Source organism: Suncus etruscus, chromosome 11 (genome assembly GCF_024139225.1).
Source record: "Suncus etruscus isolate mSunEtr1 chromosome 11, mSunEtr1.pri.cur, whole genome shotgun sequence".
Taxonomy (NCBI): domain Eukaryota; kingdom Metazoa; phylum Chordata; class Mammalia; order Eulipotyphla; family Soricidae; genus Suncus; species Suncus etruscus.
The window spans coordinates 13,139,377-13,152,395 of NC_064858.1; positions in this window are offsets into that span (position 1 = coordinate 13,139,377).

Here is a 13,019-nt window from a genome sequence, read left to right on the forward strand (position 1 = left end):
CTGGAAAACTGGCAATCTCAGGAGGAGAAGGTGGCCCAAGATCTTACCCTGCCAAAACCACACCTGCTGCAACCATCACCTACATTTGCTACTGGTGAATAGATCTGTTTTATCACCCCTTTATAGACACCAAATTGACCAAAACTTCAGATTTGCAGGTATTTGCTAATATCACCAGGACTTTTATGGAGTGAGTGCACCTTCCCACCCACAACACTTTTCGTACTTCCGGAAAAGCTGGCAGCTGAAAAGAGGTCCCACAAAAACCACAGTATCAGTAATAGTATTTGAAATTGCCGAACCAATATTTTAATACAAAAGTTCCAATATATTTTTGTTTGTTTGTTTGTTTTTGAGTCACACCCAGCAGCACTCAGTGGTTACTCCTGGCTCTATGCTCAGAAATCGCTCCTGGCAGGCTCGGGGGACCATATGGAATGCCTGGATTCAAACTACCGTCCTTCTGCATGCAAGGCAAACACCCAACCTCCGTGCTATCTTTCAGGCCCAAGTTCCAATATTTTAATTTTAATTTCTTTATTGGTTTTTGGGTCACACCTGGTGACACTCAGGTGTTACTCCTGGCTATGCACTCAGAAATTGCACCTGGCAGGAATGGGGGACCATATGGGATACCGGGGATCTAACCTGGGTCTGTCCTGGATCAGCCACATGCAAGGCAAACGCCCTACCTCCTTACTATCGCTGCAGTTCCCAAAGTTCCAATATTTTGAATACTGTGTTCCCTGTAGGAGGAACACACCAATTTAGAGGCCATCTAAATGTATCTGAAGTCATCTAATGTTCAGAAACAAATGAAGAATCAGAATAGTCAACTAGCAACAAGAGCTTACTAAACTCCATGATAATGACTTAATGGCCTCATTGAAGATAAAATAATTTTCATAAATTTGCTTGTATATTTTTCTTTCTTTTTTTCTTTATTAAATAATTTGCTACCACTTATTAGAAACAAATGTATTATGATCTATATCAACTATGTGATACATGCTATTTAAATCAAGTAAATTAAAGAACCAAAAATTAATTCCCTGGCTTGTAGAAATAGCTCAAAAAACTTGAAGCACCACTGAGAGCAATTTCTGTGTGCTGTGCTGTAAGTAGCTCAAAAGCACCACTGTTATGGCCTAAAAAGTTAGACATTTTCATTAAAGTTTTGGATCGCTAAAAAGTTTTAATATGGCAGAATTTGCTCTAAATAAGAATATTGGAAAGTCATTCAGTCAGACTCTATTTTATATCCTAATATTCAAGAGAAGAAAAAAACTATTGCCTATTAAAAGACTTGGAAGACTAAATGCTTGTGAGGATAAAGAGCAATAGGAGTTCTCATTCATAGATGCTGAGAATCCAAATTACATAGCCACCATGGAATATAATTTTATGCTTTCTCACAAACTAAAACTTACTCTACCCATACAAGTTAGAGAGCACTCGCTGTTTTGTTTTGTTTTGTTTTGCCCAACAGAGCTGAAAACTTTCCTTTGCATGCAAAACCTAGCACATGGATTTCTAGCAATTTCACTCAAAATTGTGTCACCAAAGTAAAAGTCTTTTACAAATGAATGGAAAAGGATAGTAAGGTATAACAAAACAACAGTAAAAGAAATTTCTCATGAAAATACATAGAAGTTTAAGCGCGATCACTAAGTAAATGAACTCAGGGATTGCTATAAATATGTGATTATAATAGTATGTGGAGATAGAAAGATTAGTGATTTCTTAGTAGTTGGATTGATGTTGGGGGTAGGAGTAGAATGAGGAAAAGGCAGATGGGGCTTAGAAGAAATTACTGCAATGAGGTTAATGTCATTATCTGCCCCAAACCATATAATATACAAAACCAGGAGTGAATTATAATGAAAACTATTCTTTGTGTTAATATTTTTGATAAACTCATGCACCACTTGACAGAGGGATGTTGCATGCTATTTGCAGAGTAATATGGAGAATATTTGTACTGTCCTATTTTGCTGTAAATCTAAAACTGATTTTTAAAAATTCATTGAATGAGTATGAGAAATTAAGAAAGTAATAATCGGATCCTTGGCATACACAAGAGAGATAGTGAAGAATGTGTGGTTGAGTTGAACTATTTGCTTTTGGGAGAACAGGATAACTGCTACAACACGATGGTGAAAAAAACATCTGTATTATATCAAATAAATATTCATATGGAATCCATAGATAATTATTTACTTCCAAAACACCACCACTAAGGAAAGTTTCCTTTCAAAATAGTCTATCACTATTCTTCTTTTTTTTTTTTTTTTAATGAATGGATCTATTAGATTTAGAGCTTTACTTCTGCAATATTCCACATGGAAATACTTAGAAAATTAAAACAAATGACAGGTTTTGTTATTTTTTTTAATTAGAAAAATACCTAGCTCTCCAAACTAATAGTTTTACTTTGATTTTATTTGTAATCAAAATATTTCTCTGGAAGCATTTTCTATGGTCTTAATTGTCTAATTAAACATGTTTCTTTGGGACTTTTATGTCACCATTTCATAATAATCTTAGAGATGGCAAAGATTTATAATGAATTAAACTAAACTATTAATTATATACACAAGCTAAAAGAAATACAAATTATCTTGAAAATATTTTTAATACTTATAATTGGCAAAAAACTAGCTGCTTACTTTGTAGGAGACATGAGCCAATGTAGTATAAGAATAAAGATCAAATTCTATTATTTTGATATTTGCTTATAAAAATTCACTCTTTTATTTAAAATTCTATACATCACAGGATAAAAAGTCAGGTCATCTTTGATTTATTGCTACTATATCTATCTGATCTAAAATGGAAGAATAGCCTATACACTTTCAGGTACATATTATATTTCAACACTTTTTTCATGGGAAAAAAATAACGAGGCACACCACCATTAGAAAATGTTTAAAAAAATTTAATTCTGCGCATATATTGACTATATAAAGTAATTCTCTTGAATAGGAATCAAATAAACATGAAGTAATAATTTTATAATTTTATATATATTATATTAATTATATATATATTATAATTGTTCATATTTTTGTTCACTTACTCAATGTGAAACCTGGGCCTGTTTGGCTGAACACAAAGCTGATATTCTGGAATATCTAATAGATATCTAGAATCTAACAATTGGTATATTTGTGAGCTGAAGCGGCATGTTACAGATTAAATTGGAATTTTTCCCATGGCACACTAGTGTGCTGCGGCACAATGGTTGAAAAACACTGGGTAGACTATGAAGAAAATAAATGATGGTGCTCATTGTTAAAAATGAAGAGACTTAGGGCCGGGCGGTGGCGCTAAAGGTAAGGTGCCTGCCTTGCCTGCACTAGCCTTGGACAGACCGCAGTTCGATCCCCCGGTGTCCCATATGGTCCCCCAAGCCAGGAGCAACTTCTGAGCGCATAGCCAGGAGTAACCCCTGAGCGTTACCGGGTGTGGCCCAAAAACCAAAAAAAAAAAAAAAAAAAAAAATGAAGAGACTTGTAATTACAAAGCAAAGGTGAGAAAAACACACCAGAGGTAAAAGAGTTATGTGAATATTTTGTGGGACATTTACCTCTTGCTGAGGGAAGTAAAGATACATCAAGTAGGTAATGATTCACAATGTATAGAGAGTAGAGTATTAGGAAGCAAAATTTTTTTATGTGTGGTTCTGAATACTCTTAAAATATCTAAATCTGGGGCTGGTGCGGTGGCGCAAGGGGTAAGGCATTTGCCTTGCCAGCGCTAGCCTAGGACGGGACGTGATTTGATTCTCTGGCATCTCCCCCCCCCCCCCACACGTCCCATATGGTCCCCCAAGACAGGGGCGATTTTTAAGTGCATAGCCAGGAGTAATCCCTGAGCATCACCGGGTGTGGCCCCAAAACAAACAAACAAAAAATCTAAATCTATTGAAAATTAATCTCTTCTTGCATCCTCTCTAATAAGTAAAAATTACCTTGGAGTTTCATCTTTGTGGAGGTAGAATTGATTCTTCAAATTTTTAGACACCCCCCCCAAATTTTTTTAGACCCAAAATGAGGAAAAAGATAATTTGTCGACTAGGACTAAACTTTATGACTAAAGTTTATGAATGGCAACCCTAAACACAAAGCTAGGAGTAAGTCCTGAGCACTGCCAGATGTGTGATACAAAATAAATAATGTGTTTGAGAAATAATATAATAGGCAATACGACAATACTACTTTGTACTACACATGCTAAAATATAAAATGGATGAAATTGCAGATGCTAAATACAGGCAAAATTATGCACAAATTCCACTCCATATAGTATTATTCTGCTGACTTCCACTGTATTACATACCTCATCCCCACCATTAAACATACAAAAGGTTCTTTGGATAAAACTACCCCACCTCTCTTCTCCAACTTTCTCTCAGTATTTTCCATCACAAAATTCGCACTTGTCTATAGTGCTTCTGGCACTCCTCATGACATCACTGAAAAAGTTCCTATGACCAGTTCCTACATCCAGAAAACACATGGACACTGACTTCTTTTTTGTTGTTGTTGTTTTGGTTTTTGGGTCACACCTGGCAGCGCTCAGGGGCCACTCCTGGCTCTACGCTCAGTTATGTTAGATCAGAGTTATAACAGACTAGATAAATGTAGAGTAAAACTGCTTTTCTTTCTTGGCGGTATGCAGACAGTGAGAAAGTACAATTCTTAAATGCAGGACAAAGAGTCAATGGAAAATAGTCATTGGCTGCTTCTGATGCACTGGAATTTGCACTAGGCTCAGGGATATATTAATGACCAAGGCATAGTCCCTTCCCCCTTGAAGTTCATTATCTATTTTAAAAAGCAAAGGAAGGACGTGGGGTTAGCATACTTACATAATAATTTACTATAAATTGAACACAGAAGCAGCACCCAACTAAAAAGAAAACTCTTGGTTCTCTGGTCTAAACATAATTATCTTTTACTAAACTGTGTAATGAAAGGTTCAAATACACAGAGGCCAAAAGATAAGGAGATCCAAAAGATGAAAGGTCAGCATTAGTAATAGTAGTAGTGATGGGTAGTATGACTTGCACAGAAGAAATCTGACTGGATTCTACTCTATTTCCAGAAATGAAGTTCGTTTAAAAGGGGCTGAGGGTGGACAGAAAATAAAAATGGACACCGTACAAAAGAAACACAATAAAAAATTCCTCTAAATACTACAAACAACATTCATCTTGGAAACTCTAGCTCACTGTAGTTGGTGGATCTGCTGAAAACTTACTGTATTTTTCTCTAGATCAATTCTGAGCTCCTTTCTCAACAAGACTGGACATTACTTGCTTCTTCAAACAGGCTCTCCTGCCTCAGAACTAATCAGAAGCGAGTTCTATTTTTGAACTTTTAAAGAATGTAGGGAATTTTAATTTGGTCCTTTCTACATTGCTCAGTTCTCAGGGCTTCTCCTACCTGAATCTCTGAATACATAAGCAATTCTTTCTGAACAATTCTGAAATGATGTCACCTTCTTTGGGATGTTTAAAATTGAGGTTGACTCAACTTTCCCTGAGTTTATCACTGTCTTTTTCTGCCTTCTCCTACATCTCTTGCCTTCCATTTCACCTCTTGGGACTCTTCCTTATTTGGTATGTAGATGTGTGGCTTTTTCACCCAATTTTGTTTTTAAGACTCATTAAGTTTCATGCTTCAGTCATTGAGAATTGAGTCCATCTGTGTGGGGCAGTGGGAAAAGTCATGCCTACAAGTATGTCTATAGTTAGCAGTGCTCTTAAATTAACTGCTTGCTAAAACTTTATGTTATCCACTTAGAGAACTGTTTTGGTTTTTCTCAACCTAATATTTATAAAATCTTAATATTCACTAGGTGTTGGTAAGCTACACAAAAAAAGTCTACTGAATTATTTATTTTGCTTCAACGAAGATTTAGGTGAGACTTTGCTTGAATAAATCCACCAAAACAAAACAAAAAACTATTAATATGGTACAAGTCAAATAAACTTGTACACAAATTACGTTTTATTTGAATGTTCATTTAATTATATCATCAGATCTGTTCATTAAACAAATACACAGAAAGTGTTTATTTTGTACTGGCAATATAAGGTTTGGAAATATAGCAGGGCATGAGCATTTTCTTATTTTTAATGTGCTGATTATCTATGCTTTCTTCCTTTGTAAATATATTAGAAAATTAATCTTTTTTTGTTTGTTTGTTTTCAGGTCACACCCGGCAGTGCCCAGGATTTACTCCTGTCTCTGCGCTCAGAAATTGTTCTTGGTATGCTCCAGACCATGTGAGATGCCAGAACTGGGTCTGTCTTGGGTTGGCCGCGTGCAAGGCAAACACCCTACCACAGTGCTATCCCTCTGGCCCACAAATTAATCTTTGATTTATTTCTTGATTACTCTACACAGTATACACTCTGAAAATAATCTGTAGACCACATATTCAGTTGTTCAAAGAAGTGTTATTTCAATAAAAGCAGTCTTGCAACTGTAACGCTGATAAAACAATGAGATAATCAAGTCAACCCTTAATCTATGAATGGCATATCTGAGGCTAGAGGAAGTTTAAACTGCTTCCTCAAAGTGGTTCAAGTAATTGTGAACAAGGGCTAATAATCCTTTTATTCGTTTTTCTTTTTTTTTTTTCTTTTCTTTTTTTTTGGTTTTTCTGCCATACCCTATGATGCCCAGGGTTTACTCCTGGCTATGCACTCAGAAATCACTCCTGGCTTGGGGGACCATATGGGATGCCTGGGACCAAACCACCATCCGTCCTAGGCTATCGGGTGTGCAAGGCAGATAGAGATGCCTAACTGCTTGTGCCACTGCTCTGGCCCCTAATCTTTTTATTCGTTTGTTTGTTTGTTTGTTTCTGTTTTGTTTTTAGGTCACACCCGACAGCGCTCAGAGGTTACTCCTGGCTCCATGCTCAGAAATCACTCCTGGCAGGCTTGGGGGACCATATGGGATGCAGGGATTGAAACCAATGACCTTCTGCATGAAAGGCAAACACCCTACCTCCATGCTATCTCTCTGGCCCCTGCTTGTTTGTTTCTAATCTCTTTATTTTTAATTTAATTTCTGCTCTCATATTCAGTATGGTATCCATTAACCCTATGTGACTATTTAAAATTTAAATTTGAGATTTCTCTCTGACCTCTTTTCTCAGACTTTATTACATATAGTAATAGGCTGTTTATGTATAGTAAAATATCAAATTTTTAAAAAATATATAGGCACTGTGATTTACAATGCTGTTGGTAATAGAGTTTCAGGCATATAATGTTCCAACACCAAACCTACCACCCATGTCAGCATTCCTCCACCAATATCCCCATCACCTAGATAAAAGAGCAATTCTGACAAAATATTTTAGGAGTCGAGAATGAGATTTTACAATCCTGGTAGACCTGGAGTCATATACTGCTTCTGGTCTGAGCACCATACCTTGCAGTCTGAAGTCTCAAGATTCTAATTTCGAGATTTGCAGCAAGGTTTAGTGCCCTCATTTATTGTGCATATTTTTTATCCTTGTAATTAGATTTTTAGTCCCATTTGATAGAGCACCCCATCTTTTATTCACAGTTCAGAGGTTCCCACCTCTTTTCAAGAAAACATTACTCAGTGAAAAGATTAAAACAAACAAAAACAAAAGCCAACAAAAACCATTACTCAGTGCTTCTCTGGAAATTCGCCTTCTATAAGTGAACTAGCAGAAAGTAACCTCAATTGCACCAGAGATTACTGTCATTCTGGGAACATTCCAGTGCACTCTCCGTAGGGGAAAAAGGGGTGTAATAGCACCCACTTTGGGAAAGATTGCTTTAGAACAGTTTAGTGTATATGTATAACAAGTATATATATAACAGGTTTTTCTATCTAAAAGTTCATTACAATTGATGTAAATTTTTGTAACTTTACAAATAAGTACAGCTATTTCTCTTTTAAAAGACTTCAGGAAAATAGAAAAAGAAAAAACAAAAGAACCAGAGAGATAGCACAGCAGATAGGATGTTTGCCTTTCATGTTTCCCATCAGGGTTTAATCTTCAGCAACCAATGTGATCCCCTGAGCTTGGAGCCAGGAGAAAAGTCCTAAACCCTCTGGGTTTTGCCCCCAAACAAAACAAAACAAAACAAAACAAAACTTTTGGTATATAGTTATTTATTTTGGTTGTATGGTCACACCCAGTGATGCTCAAAACTAACTCCTAATTCTGTTCTCAGGGATTAATCTTAATGGTACTCAGGGTAATATATGTGATATCGGAATAACTATGTTGACTCCATGCAAGGCAAATGCCTTAATCTCTAAATAATCTCTCTGGCCCCAACATTTAGTCTTTAGCCATTTATTGTCTTTAATTTCCTCAATGTGAGCTACTTCTAGCCATACTATGTCAATTTCAAGGTAAAAGACTTGGAACTTTATTCTATTTAGAAGCTTTGAAATAGGGTAGCACAGCGGTGGGCATTTGCCTTGCACACAGCTGATCCAGGATGAACCTGGTTCGATTCCTGATCCCTAGCATCTCATATGGTCCCCCTAGCCAGGAGCAATTTCTGAGCGCTGAGCGTCACTGGGTGTGGCCCAAAAAACAAACAAACAAACAAACAAAGAAGCTTTGAAATAGTTATTTTTACTAGAGCAAATATACCTAAAATAACTTCACTGATTTCATAAATTGTTGATAAAATATGCAAAAATCATATTTGATAGCTTAAGATGTGCTAGTATCCTGAAAGAACAAAACAATATCCATCAAACTATCTTAAAATTATAAAAATGATGAAGTCAGGGCCAGAGAGAGCATGGAGGTAGGGCGTTTGCAGAAGGGCGGTGGTTTGAATCCCGGCATCCCATATGGTCCTCCGAGCCTGCCAGGAGCGATTTCTGAGCCAGAAGTAACCCCTGAGCGCTGCTGGGTGTGACCCCCCCTCAAAGATGAAATATTTACAGAACAATACAATTGGGAATGTATACTTGTCTTCTTATACTGAGAGATTATCTCATATATATTTTTAAATTTTGTTTGGGGGCCACACACAGCAGTACTCAGGAGTTATTTCTGTTTCTGAGCTCAGGAATTACTCATGGTGGGCTCAGGGGACGGAATGTCAGGAATCAAACCCAGGCTGACCACGTACAAGGCAAGCACTCTACCTGCTGTACTGTTGTTCTGGCCCACACTTCAACTTTTGAAAATAAAAAACAACCTTTTTATGGGACAGCTAGTATATGTTTGGGATAAACAGACACTAAATCCTTATCATAACAATTTCTATCAGTAATTCCATTTTCTTTTAGAAATTTCATCACTTACTATTTGTGATTAATTTCTAATTAAAACTTTGTGGTTGAATTTAAAAGGTCAATAAATTTTCATTTTAAAATAACATTTGCGCATTAAGTTCTTAAGAAACGAGTCCCTACTGCTTTCTTAAATGCATTTCTTACAGAGCAACAAAAAAATAGTTTTATTGATGCAAAATACTGAAAGCAATGTCAAGTATGCTAGAATTCTGGTTTTGATTTTGAACTTCAAGAGATAAGTTAAAGAAGCAACAGAACAGAACTCCTAATTACAATCCAATGTTCTAGAAAAGAATATTTGATATCTCATCAATTTGGTATTCTAGTTGGTGTGAAAAGAAAATCATGGAGGTAAGGCATTTGCCTTTCATGCAGAAGGTCAGTGGTTCAAATCCTGGCATCCCATATGGTCCCCTGAGCCTGTCAGGAGCAATTTCTGAACATAGAGCCAGGAGTAACCCCTGAAAGCTGCCAGGTGTGACCCCCCCAAAAAAACAAACAAACAAACAAACAAAAGAAAATCAACTGTGGGCCAGAGAAATAAGATGGAGGTAGGGCATTTGCCTTGCATGCAGAAGGGTGGTGGTTCAAATCCCAGCATCCTATATGGTCCCCTGAGCCTGCCAGGAGCGATTTCTGAGCACATAGCCAGGAGTAACCACTGAGCACTGCCGGGTGTGATCCAAAAACCAAAACCAAAAACAAAAACAAAAAAAAAAAATCAACTGCAATTAGTAATATAAAAATTTCGTTCTACTTATTTCAAGTTAATCAGGAATAACATTCTGTATATCATAAACCTCCCTTGTTTCATATTTAAGATCTTGTTTGACACATTTAAAAGATGGAAAAATTTTGCATGTTAAATCTAAGTTTTATTCAAGTTACTCAACCTATAATAAAAGTTTGTGTTAAGGATTCCTAAAATTCATCATCACTTATGGAGGAAAGTTGAATGACAGAATGTTTTTCCCTTGGTGAAGAGTAAATTAATTTGAAAGGATGATTGTGACAATGTAATAGTTGAGGGGCCAGAGAGGTGGTGCTAGAGGTAAGGTGTCTGCCTTGCAAGTGCTAGCCAAGGAAGGACCGCGGTTCGATCCCCCAGCGTCCCATATGGTTCCCCCAAGCCAGGGGCTATTTCTGAGCTCTTAGCCAGGAGTAACTCCTGAGCATCAAACAGGTGTGGTCCAAAAAGAAAAAAGAAAAAATATATAATAGTTGAAATCTTGGGCTTGTTGTCACCACCGAGATATAAAATCTCCACTTGTGGGACTGGAAAGAAAGTATATTAGATAAGGCAAAGCAATTTGCTTTAGGTCGGCCTGGGTTTGACCCCCAATACAGTATATGGCTTCCCAAGTGCCAACAGGAGTAAGCCCTGAGCACAGTAGGGCATAGCCCCCAAACAGAAAAACCAACAATAACAAAAAGGGAAAAATAGAAAAAAAATCCTCTCCATTAAACTCATCACATTGGCAGTAGCAAAATTATCTATCACTTTAAGACTCATTTTGATCTCTAAAATGGGAATGATTTTAATATTGTAGGGAATAGCAAATATAATGCTGACTATATATCACCTAACACAGTAAAAAGTAAACACAGTAAAGTTTAAATAAAAGTCAATTATTTTATTAGATTTTATTATAGTTCAGTGGCAATAAAACATTTGTCCCCCTAATAGCCCCTTTTTTTGTGTGTTTGTATTTAGAAAACGTCCCTTAAGATACACAAAATATGATTGATGAGAAAAATAAAAGTGATTTTGAGATACATGTGTATATAAAGCTGCTCTATAGCCTTCATTAAGAGATTACATAACTTAAAGGCCCTGAAGTATAATTTAAAGACATATGTTAATGTCCAAATACAGTCAATGACATAAGATGCACTTTTCTAAAGAAAACTTTTAGTCAGAGTTACTAGGGCACATGTGGTCTGTCCAAAGAGCTCTGAGAAAACGTAGAAACTAGTAATTAAATGTATTAATTATATTAAGAACATTTTGATTTACTCGAGTCACAAAGAGGATGAATTTGTCCTTAATTATCTAGTTTGTTGCTTATACAAAATTATACCAATTCCTCTCTTCCCTCATTTACTGAAGAACGAAGGTAGAAAAAGAACCATTCTCCTAAGGAAGTTTGTAGAAGAGTCCCTCCATTTAACATTTATATAAGAACCAAGTCAACTGGATTGTTGGACTTGTTCTAGCATCCCCATAGGCACCAATCTCCCCATGTGATACTGTTCTTCCTTTGCATAGGCACATTAAAATGGGAAATTATATACAAACACATTCTTATCTTATAGAGATGGGAACACACAAATTTTCTTAAATAGTGACAATTGTGTCCACTGTCTTAAGTTAGATTGTTTATTTTCCCCACTTTTTATCTTTTTTTCTATTTGTGAACTGTTCAATAAGGAATTTTGGTGAAAGAGTCCCTCAGTTTAATGCTTATGTTTGAACCAGGTCATGGGGATTGTTGGACTTGTTCTTGTGGCCCCCTTATGCGCTGATAACGCTAGGTGGCATTATTCCTTGTTTGCATGGGCACATTAAAATGGAAAAATACTATACATACAAATAAGTTCTTATCTAATAGAGATAGGAACACACAAATCTTGTGGTGCAATGGAACCTTACACCCTGAACATTGACATGATGACCTGGCACAGGCCTCAGAGGTTTAGGCATTTTCCAGTCACCCCTGAACCAGGGAAACCATCTACTAAACATCCAAAGTTGTCTATGACATCACCTGGAAGAAATCCTTTACCAGGGAAGACCCTACTGCTGCTCTGACATCGACTTACTCCAAAGAGTCTTCCCTTAACACTGAGAAGATTTAAACAACAACAACAACAATGACCTGCGTACTGGACAGGGCTTTCTGCATTGCCCTTTAATTCTGAGTTGAAATTAGACGCCACTCCTCACCATCCTGACTTCAATGTAGGATATATAGATTCCAGGATCTTCAATTCAGAAACATGATACCAACAACAGAGACTGTGAAAAATATAACTGTATGGGCACTACAGACGATGACCTGGATTGGACAAATTAGTTTGCCTGGAGCCTAGAAATGGTCTTATGTCAGGAAACTTCAGGGGTAGGGTCTCCTTGTACTTAGGCCAAAGTTTTATCCTTTCCATGACCCTCATACTTTGGTGGGCCCATGCAAACGATAATTGCCACTCTAACATTGTTTTTACAGTGCTCCTTTGACTCTAAACCTGTAAGAAACCACTAGTAAAAATATCTGGAACTGCAAAAAAAAAAAAAAAGGTTTATAATAGTGTTAACATATATGCTTTTAGTTACATTAGCATTCTGGGGGATAAAGGAGGGAGAAAGGGATATATGCTTGGGAACAGGGATAAAGGGAGGACAACACTGGTGGTGGAAAGGCCCTCATTTAGTGTCACTTTGTACCTTAAATATCACTGTGTAAGATTTGTAATTCACTTTGGCCACAATAAAAACAAAACAAAACAAAACAAAACAAAAGAACCGTTCTCCTCACCAATAGCAAGGGACTGTGGGCACTGGAACAGTCACAAGGCTAGTTATGTTTCTCCTGCCATTACCAATGCGTTGTATCAAGACACTCAGGAAAGAAGGGATCAGATGTGCCATTTCCTATAAAAGAATGTCTTTTTCTGAAGGAAGATTGGTGGACATATTCA